Below are 9,674 nucleotides of genomic sequence, written 5' to 3' on the forward strand. Positions count from 1 at the left end.
TACGACATCGCATTACAAACTTCTATAATGATCAGTGTTTCTTTACTATATTGTCCATGAATTACATACAAAAACCTTTATCACGAATCACTCTATCAATTAAAAATAACCGCATCAAAATCCGTCGCGTAATTTGAAAGATCTAAGCATACATAGGGACTGACAGTGTTAATATACTTTGTTTTATACTATGTAAAGTTAATGATATACAGTTAAGACTTTCATTTCGGAAAGAAGATTCTACCGAGAAGAACCGGCAAGATACTCAGTAGTTACTCTTTTTCAACATTTAAAAATACAGTCATGTAATTAAATACAATAGGCTCTTTGACTGGTTTTTTAAATCCATTTTATGTTATTTAGTAGAAGTTAAGGAACCCAGTAAAAGTTGTGTTTTTTTTATTTCTAGTACGTATAAGCCGAAGAATATCATATTAATAAATAAAATTTTAACAAAAAGAAAAACCGACGTCAAACAAAACACTATTTTAAAACAAATAAAAATGTACTAAAAAGTAATAAAAATAATTGCATATTTAACATATTTTTGAGAGTCCTCCTAGGTAAAATGAAATGAAAAAATAGACTACTTAAAAGTCGATTTACGATTATACAATGTAGTTATAATTATTACTCTATTTGGAGCCGGTGTCCTACTACCCAGAAGGGCTAGCACAAAGCCCTACCACCAAGTAAATGTGCTTGTAAATGTATAAGTCAACGACAATTAATTCCACGCTTTTAAGAGCTCGTAAAAATTATCATAACATCGATACAGAGGTATATTAGACCGTAACATTTAAGAAACTAAAACTTGATCGAATTTTATTTCTTCAGTGCGGTGATGGTTAAAGAGACCAGTATTTAAGTATACCATCATAGATAATACCATGAAAAATTGTTAATATTTTATTAATTTATAAAGACTTAAATTTTAGCATTTATTAACATAAGAATTAATAACATTAAATGCTTAAATATATACAAATATGAACTAAAACTAGTTACGAATCTGAATCTGAATCGCAATTCCGATCCTCTGGGCAAAAAACCAGCCCTCCTGTCACCAGTGGAGGCAATGAGGCGAGGTGTTATACTTTTGATGAAGCTTTTTGCATCACTACTCCAAGGGCCAAGCGTTTCGACAGCAAATGGAACAAAAAAGTAATTAGATATAATACACGAATATTTACCTAGTTCTTTTTTTTTTGCTTCAAAATTAATTTATTAATCGACTTGGTAAATTGTACTAAGTATAGACTAGACTAGCCTCTCGACCAACGAGTGCTCAGAGAAATAAATCGTTCAAAATCAGCTCCCCAAACACCAGATGTTCCGCACATAGATTAACGGGACCCCATCGCGCATAATTCTTATTTCCTAAACACGATAATCTTGTGAAAGTATCCGAACGCGACCCGCCACAAAAAAACATTGTGATGTATTGATTCTTCCTGTATTATTACACCTTTCGCGAGTTATTTATCTACTAATGTAGCTGAAGGACTCGTGATTTTAAACGAAGAACGCGTGTTTATGTATTTTATTGCCATATTAAAAAATATAAAGCTCATGTAAAAAAAAACACAGTACTCAAAACAAGATTATATCATTATCATTACACAGTATAAAACAAAGTCGCTTACCGCTGTCTGTCCCTATGTACGATTAGATCTTTCAAATTATATATATACGCAATGGATTTTGATGCGGTTTTTGTATATAAGTAATACATGAACAATATATTAAAGAGACACTGATCATTTTAGAAGTTTCTAATATGATGTCGTTCTTTGGTATATTACGAATGTATTGCACTCGTGCAAAACTCATGTAAAAGAGAACAATGTTAAAGGCATATAACTAAAAACAAGATTATATTTATATTAAAAAAGCATGGACTTAATATATACTTCTTTGTTGATTTTGAGGCAGAATATATATAATTTTTTTTAACATACTCTGTAATTTTAATGGTACAGTACTATTGACTTTCTTATTAACCTGGATTCCGAATTGTTTGTAATTTTACGTTTAGTAAAATTCTGAAAAGTTTCGATTTAATAGTGCTTGTAAAAGTTTTTCTTTAATAAAGTAAGTATGTTTTGATATCATTTGAAGTAATATGCACTTATGAAATACGTATTATAAATATAGAAATAAATATATTAACGGCTTATATGATAATGATTGTTAGTTTATTTCACTAGTGAACATATACAAATTTTATTTTTTAGATAACTGTCAAAAAATCTAACGCAATAAATTATTATTCCGTTATTAAATGAAAAGTTTTATTTTATAATTTTAGTATTTAATTATAAATACTTCATAGTTTAATATTTATTTATGAATATATAATAGTTTATGATGCTGAATAATTAAAAAAAAAACAAAAGCGTATCCCGCCGCCATTGTTAAAAATCTTTCCCGCGCTCAACAAAGACACCCGAGTTCCCGCCAATTTAGGCCTGTCACTTGAGGTCATAAAGTGTAAAAAAAAACCTTTTTAAACATTTCAGTTGTATTATCTTAGCGTCAATTTTTTTTTCGAAATAATTATTTTTGTTGTCAATTCGACTTTAATTGACGAATTTGACACGGATATGAGAAAAAGTCGAGCCTGAGAAAATTACTATCGGGCATCTTCTCGTACTTTTTTTATTAGGTGTCGTGTAAATAAGTAAAGGTAGAGAGCGTACTGCCTTCATTTAGAAAAAAGTTAATTATCTATTTAACCATTGTTGTGGGTATTAATTTAAAATATGTATATTTTTCTGATTATTAACAAAAATATTAAATTAAAAAATATTATATTTCTTAAGTTTTATCAGTTATATATTTTTAAACTAAAAAAACTAATCAATAATAAAATTAAAATATAATTTATTTATTACACTTACAATTTTAGTCACTATAAAAACTATGTAAGTCTACAACAGCTGGATTTTGTTGAAGCCAGTCGGAATAGGTATCACTGACTCAAATATTCTACCACTGCACCAATACTTAGTACAACTGAGCTTGGCGTTGCAAGCGTTAGTGAGTTAGTAACAACAAATATAGGCACATTTAACATAACATCTCAATTCCCAATATCAACTTATTGGCGATATAAGGAATGGTTAATACTTGCCGCCAATGTATAGTGAACAGTGGTATTTACCATCACATGACGTCACTTACCATCGGGTGACTCATTTACACCTTCGTCTACTTGTACTATAGAATAAAAAAACGAAAAGAAACTTTTAAAAACTAATTTATCTTCATGTAAATAATTAAATTTGAAATAAGAACAAGTCGGTCTTTCAATTCAAATATTCAAACAAACCGATCAATAAACAACAAGTATTCCATTCATTTCATTCATAAAATTGTAATGTATTCAAAAATATCCCTAAAAGTTCTCACGCCCAACGCAAATTACAGACTGATTACGCACTAACTCGTGAATGACGCTACAGGTGTCTACTACGTTTGCGAAAAAAAAAAACAAACAAAACAGTAAAACCTCCTTCGGACACGTGCGTCCGTCTTTGCGGAGACAATAGTATTATGACAGATAAAAAAAAAACAATACGTATTGACTTTGGCGCGAAAAATTGACAAGTTACTCATTCCCACGTAAACCTTTTTTTTTTGTTACTTAATTAGTGATCCCGCTTGTGTTTTGCTGTTTTAGACTTTATTGCTCGTGTAATAAAGATTAGAATAGCTTGTATCAATATAGGATAAGATTAGGCTTACCAAATTGTAAACTCATAATCTCTTTCAGGTGATAAATTGTTACCCAATTACATAAAACGCTTAAATCTTTTTTTTAAGAAACAAGAAGTAGAAACATATTTTTGACAGACAAACAATACATAATGTTAATAACTAAACTTGCATATTAAAATAACACTACCACCAAACTATCAACGCTTTTTATAATTATCATTTTAGTACAATAATGTAAGCGCCATGAAGTTCTCGGCGTTTACGACGTTTTGGTCGCGAGAAATTTATTCTATATAAGCGATCTAGCGCTGCATGTTTTAATGGTTTGATTAGATGACATAAACAAGATTTATCGCTGCAGCGAACTTTAGTTCTAATTTCAATTGAAGCTGTAACTAAATATTCTCTATTATTTTTTTTAAATAAACGATTTATTAACAATAAGCTCAGAAAATATTTAAACGTACGGAAATAATTACATATACGTAAAATATATTTTTGATTGTTTGTTGTGATAATATTAATAATTTTAAATGTCAAACTAAATCAATGGCAATTTATTAAAAAAAATTTGCTTAGCTTTATAGAAGGATATTTCAATTATTGGTACATAAAGAATGGTAGTGGTATTGGTACCACCACCCAAATGATTATTATTATAATGCAAAATATTGCATAAAAAAAGAAGAAGATCAATAGACAGACAGATGTCAAGTTATATATATTTATAAGTATATTTTCTAATACCCCTTAAAATAATGCGAGGTTCAGACCACCGGGAAACAACCCCGGATCCGGGCTTAGCGCACGTGTGGAGTTTTTGTTTAATAGCTTAACTAATACTTATCTAATCTGAAATATTGCTGCGTAAATCTTACCGTCTCTTCCACGATTTTATCCTTAGGGATCTTATTAGCGTATTCCAATGGAAGTAGGAAAAAAGTTAAACAAATCTTATATTTACATTTTTCATTCGCGCTAATAATTCAGCTATACTGCGTACTACTAAGAGTTTATACTTATAGTAGAAAAGTAACAGCCCGTAAATTTCCCACTGCTGCGTTAAGGCATCCTCTCCTATAGAGGAGAGAGTTTGGAACATATTCCATGCTGTTCCAATGCGTGTTGGTGGAATACACATGTGGCAGAATTTCGATGAAATTAGGCACATGCAGGTTTCACGATGTTTTCCTTCACCGCCGAACACGAGATGAATTATAAACACAATTAAGCACATATATATAGTGGTACTTGTGTTATGGCAGCGCGTTTTTATAAGCGCCGTGCTTTGTTATATTATGTTGAAGGTTCTTATCCAAACTAATTCGAAAAACGCGCGAAATATTGGAAACCTTCAAAAAATTGTTAAATATAATTAATGTCCTTCCCAACGATAACATCAAAAGATCAGAAGTCAAATCAATACAAACGCTGTGGTATTCAAGTGACTTTAAAGTAAAACATTTTATAATACAAAATATTTCAAATGCTTGTAAATTTGAAAATTATTAAGTAAAATAGTTAAGTTAAATGTCGCTCATAAGATCTATGACACTATATGCTATTCAAATGAAATCAAACGCTATGATATTCAAGTTAACTCAAAAATAAATATTTTTTGAGTATAAATACTTCATCACTTCCACCATTTTGGAAAGCAAACTGCAAAGATATACTATAGCATAGCTTACATAGACGCGCACTTAGATAAAGGACTAATCTATACATATAATAAAATTGGAGTGTCTGTTTGTAATATTAAAATAGCCCTTTTTTACTCAATACACGGTACATATACCAAAATAGCATTTTTTACTATTTTTGTCTGTCTCTGTTTGTGCTGGCTAATCTCTACGGTTGGACCGATTTTGACGGGACTTTCACAGGAAAATATCAAATATAATAAGCAGTAACTTAAGCTACAATAATATATTTTTTTGTTAAATTCAAACGCGTACAATCGCGGTTACAGCTAGTAGAAAATTCAACGGAAATATTATTGTATAACTTTCACCCTTATGTAGTTGTACAGCAAAATTTGTTTATAAATATCATACATATAAACACATACATTTCGAACTGTCCATACGTGCTATTTCGATTGTACGTGCTAATTCCAGAATTATTTATTTCCGTAGGAAAATATCTTGTGCTTAGCCTAGATAATATATAATAATTACCATTACACAGTATAAAACAAATTCGCTTACCGCTGTCTGTCCCTATGTATGCTTAGATCTTTGAAATCAACGCAACGGATTTTGATGCGGTTTCTTTCAATGGATAGAGTGATTCGTGAGGAAGATTTTTGTATATAATACATGGGTATAATAACAGTGGGTTATTTAAAAATATATACATATACAAAAAACAGCTACACGTAATTGTTTCTTTTTGAATAATATAACCCCCAACATTTGGAACACTGACAAATCTTATCAAAATAAAACATTCTATACAAATTGACCGCAAACAAAAAAAAAACATCAATGGATTCAAATTTCGAATCGTCACTTTATCCGCGTTTCAAATGGCACCGGCCTCTTCACATTCAGCCAAGATGGCTGATATGCAAATTTACGTTTTATTGATTTCCTTTTGAACTGTTACAACTTATTGAACATGTTCGCGCATAATGTTGCCACATTATAAACAGCTGTTTATGTGATAGACGCGTGTTGAGATGTTGCCTGATTATAACCATCGCCCATTGTACTATGTACAAATATTATAAATTACATAATCGTTTTATGAAAAGTTATATACATGATATATTTGTTATAAATATAATAGATTTAATCGCCGATTATCCGAACGCCGATTAAACGAATAATCAATTATCCGAATCACTTCTTAGCGTAATATAAAAAAATATACTCTTATACTTTGTATTTTTGTTAGTTAGAGCCGAGATGGTCCAGTGGTTAGAAATCGTACATCTTAATCGATAATTACGGGTTCAAACCCAAGCAATTAGTAACACTAAATTTTCACATTATTTAATTTACTCGTATGTTTATAATTCATCTTGCGCGCAGCGGAATTGAGGTGTTATTATGTACACTGTGTGTGTACAGTTACACTGGCTCACTCACCCTTCAAACAACACCAGAAAACTGAGCACTAAATGGTGATAGAATATAGGTATTTTAAGTCGATCATACCTATTATTCTGCCCTGGTATATAATATAAGATTTTTAATTAACATGGTTATTTTTATTACTAAAGTTATTCATGGCGGGATATTTACCATGTTTTTTATTTTTATTTATTTATTTTTATTTCGGTGGAGCTCGAAAATATATAAAAGTTTTGTATACTTACAATGAAATGGTCTTATTATCAATAAGTTACATAGATTTACATTTATACCGCGTTTTTTGGTCATAAGTCACAATTTAATTGAGGTAGATAACGGCTCTTAGGAAAAAAATAGTAGAGTAACAGCCTGTAAATTTCCCACTGCTGGGCTAAGGCCTCCTCTCCCATTAAGGAGAGGGCTTGAAAGCACGAGATGAATTATAAACACAAATTAAGCACATATATATATAGTGGTGCTTGTCAGAGTTTGAACTCGAAATCATCGGTTAAGATGCACGCGTTCTAACCACTGGACCATCTGCATAGTTGGTTTGCACAAAACCCTACCTACTACCTATGGGGCCATTTTCATTCATTTATTATGTAAGACGATTTAGGGGAATGGTAGTTGACTATGTCTTATGTTTTATTAAGGGAAAGAGTTTCGATAATACAAAAGATCAAAAAAATGCCAACCTTAAGAAAAAACCTAACTATACCAGAATCAGGATTTAAACCCTGAACCGTCATATGCAACCTTACACTCTCGCCACTGAACTAAGAGGCATTTACACAATCTCAGCCCTTATCTTGTCAACCGTTATGTAACATTATCAGCCGTCAATGCAAAGATGTCATATCTATACGGGCCCTCTATTCAATGGGCCCGTTGTACCTGTCGATTTTTTTTTTTTTCGGAAACGGACATTAGGAAGGAAGGTGTTCCCAGCCAGTAACTATTTGAACCTGTTCGCGTAAGGTGCAATTTTTTTTTTTTAATTTTACGTCTTCGAAATTTTTGTTTTTTTTTTTTATAATGAAATATCCGTGTAAGAGAGTGTTGAATAAATATACGACGGAGTTCGATATGGATTCACGTAAGTTTTATTTTTTTAATAATATTTTTTAGTAACGAAAATGTGATGGCTGTGCGTGATTTTCCTTGGAAAAAATTTTGACGGAAAATTTAAAAAAAAAAATGGTAAGCGCAATTCGCACAACCTAATAAGTGTCACTTAATATTTCGTTCCATCAATTTTCAAAACACATCATTTAAAATAAATATATTAGCAAAAAGTAACTCTGTCTATCTGTCGCTCTTTCACTAAATAACCAATGAACCAAATTTGATGAAATTTGTTATGAAGAAAATGTGAACTACAAAGAATGACATATGCTTATTTTTTTTTAGTCTAACACATGACAACCAACCAATAAAACGCGGCAACGACTTGTAAAAAAAAAAATTAAATAATCAAAATTATTTATCTGTTTATTTATTTTCTTTCTTTTAACTAAATATGATTTTTGCATATGTATCTATCGACCTAGTATATAAACCAGTGTGGCGTGTATTTTCTATAATTTAATATAATGTTTACATATTTGTCATTTAATATACATATTTAATTTCACTGTTTTCTTTCCTAATTAAATTAAATAAAGAAAAAAAATTGTTCAACTATAAATTTGCAAGCTAAAAGCCAAGAATCCGAGCCATCAAAACACCGTTACATTTTGATTACCGAATTGAAATCAAAATTCCTCACTCCACAATCGTAATGGAGGCCATATGTTATATTTGTATCGTTGGTAGGGGGATTGGTATTCCGGTAAGCCGGCTAGGTAATTTATAAGTATTACCGTGAATAATACATACGCTGTTGTTTTTCCGCCAACTTTGTTTTTCCAGAGCACTCCTTCCGTATAAATATGTATGAACGCGAGTTTGCGCGGGAATGCATAATTTTTTTTTTTTTTTTAATTTAATGAAAGAGGTCATGACTTGAAAATGTTAATTCGTAAAAAAATTATCATAAAATGTTCGTTATAATTTTGATTGGTTTATTGTGATATTAATAATTATAAATGTAAAAATAAGTTGCCCCTGACAATATTTAAAAAAAAAAAAACAATGTTTCATATTAATGATTTTTAATAATTGCTACGTAAATACTATAATTTTGATCGTTTAGGTTCACAATTAATAGATACTATATTAAATATATATTAATACTTTACTATAGTATATACCTACTATACAAAATAGTAATAACTACATAAGTAATAAATATATTCATGTAACTTTTAAAAATATTTTTAAACGTGTATTTTTTTTCATAATTCCTTTAGACCAAGGTTTCGTCTCGTATTATTAAAAAAAAAAAAAACACCTTTTATCTACAAATAACTATTCCAGTTACAGTTAATATACAAGATATATTAAAACTAATATTAAGAATATTTGAAGAATATATCAAACAGTTCATTGCTTAAGTATTTTTTTTTGTATATTGCAAAAAAAGTATATTATTTCTCAATATATTCTGAAGTTTTTACAGCACCTACAAATTAATAATAAATAAAAATATATACATATTGTTTTCATTGTAGAGGAAGAAAACATACATCCCGACGTTTCGAGCACTTTACAGCGTTCGTGGTTACGGTTAGAATTTAAGACAACATTTTGTCTGTCTGTCTGTTTGTTCCGGCTAATCTCTGGAACTGCTGGACCGATTTTGACGGGACTTTCACTTGCAGATAACTGATATAATAAGGAGTAACTTAGGCTTAATTTTTTTTGTTTAATTCAAACGCGTACAAGGTCGTGGGCACAGATTGTTATAAGTAAATAATCTGTTTCAAT

Source organism: Vanessa cardui, chromosome 28 (assembly GCF_905220365.1).
Source record: "Vanessa cardui chromosome 28, ilVanCard2.1, whole genome shotgun sequence".
Lineage (NCBI taxonomy): Eukaryota > Metazoa > Arthropoda > Insecta > Lepidoptera > Nymphalidae > Vanessa > Vanessa cardui.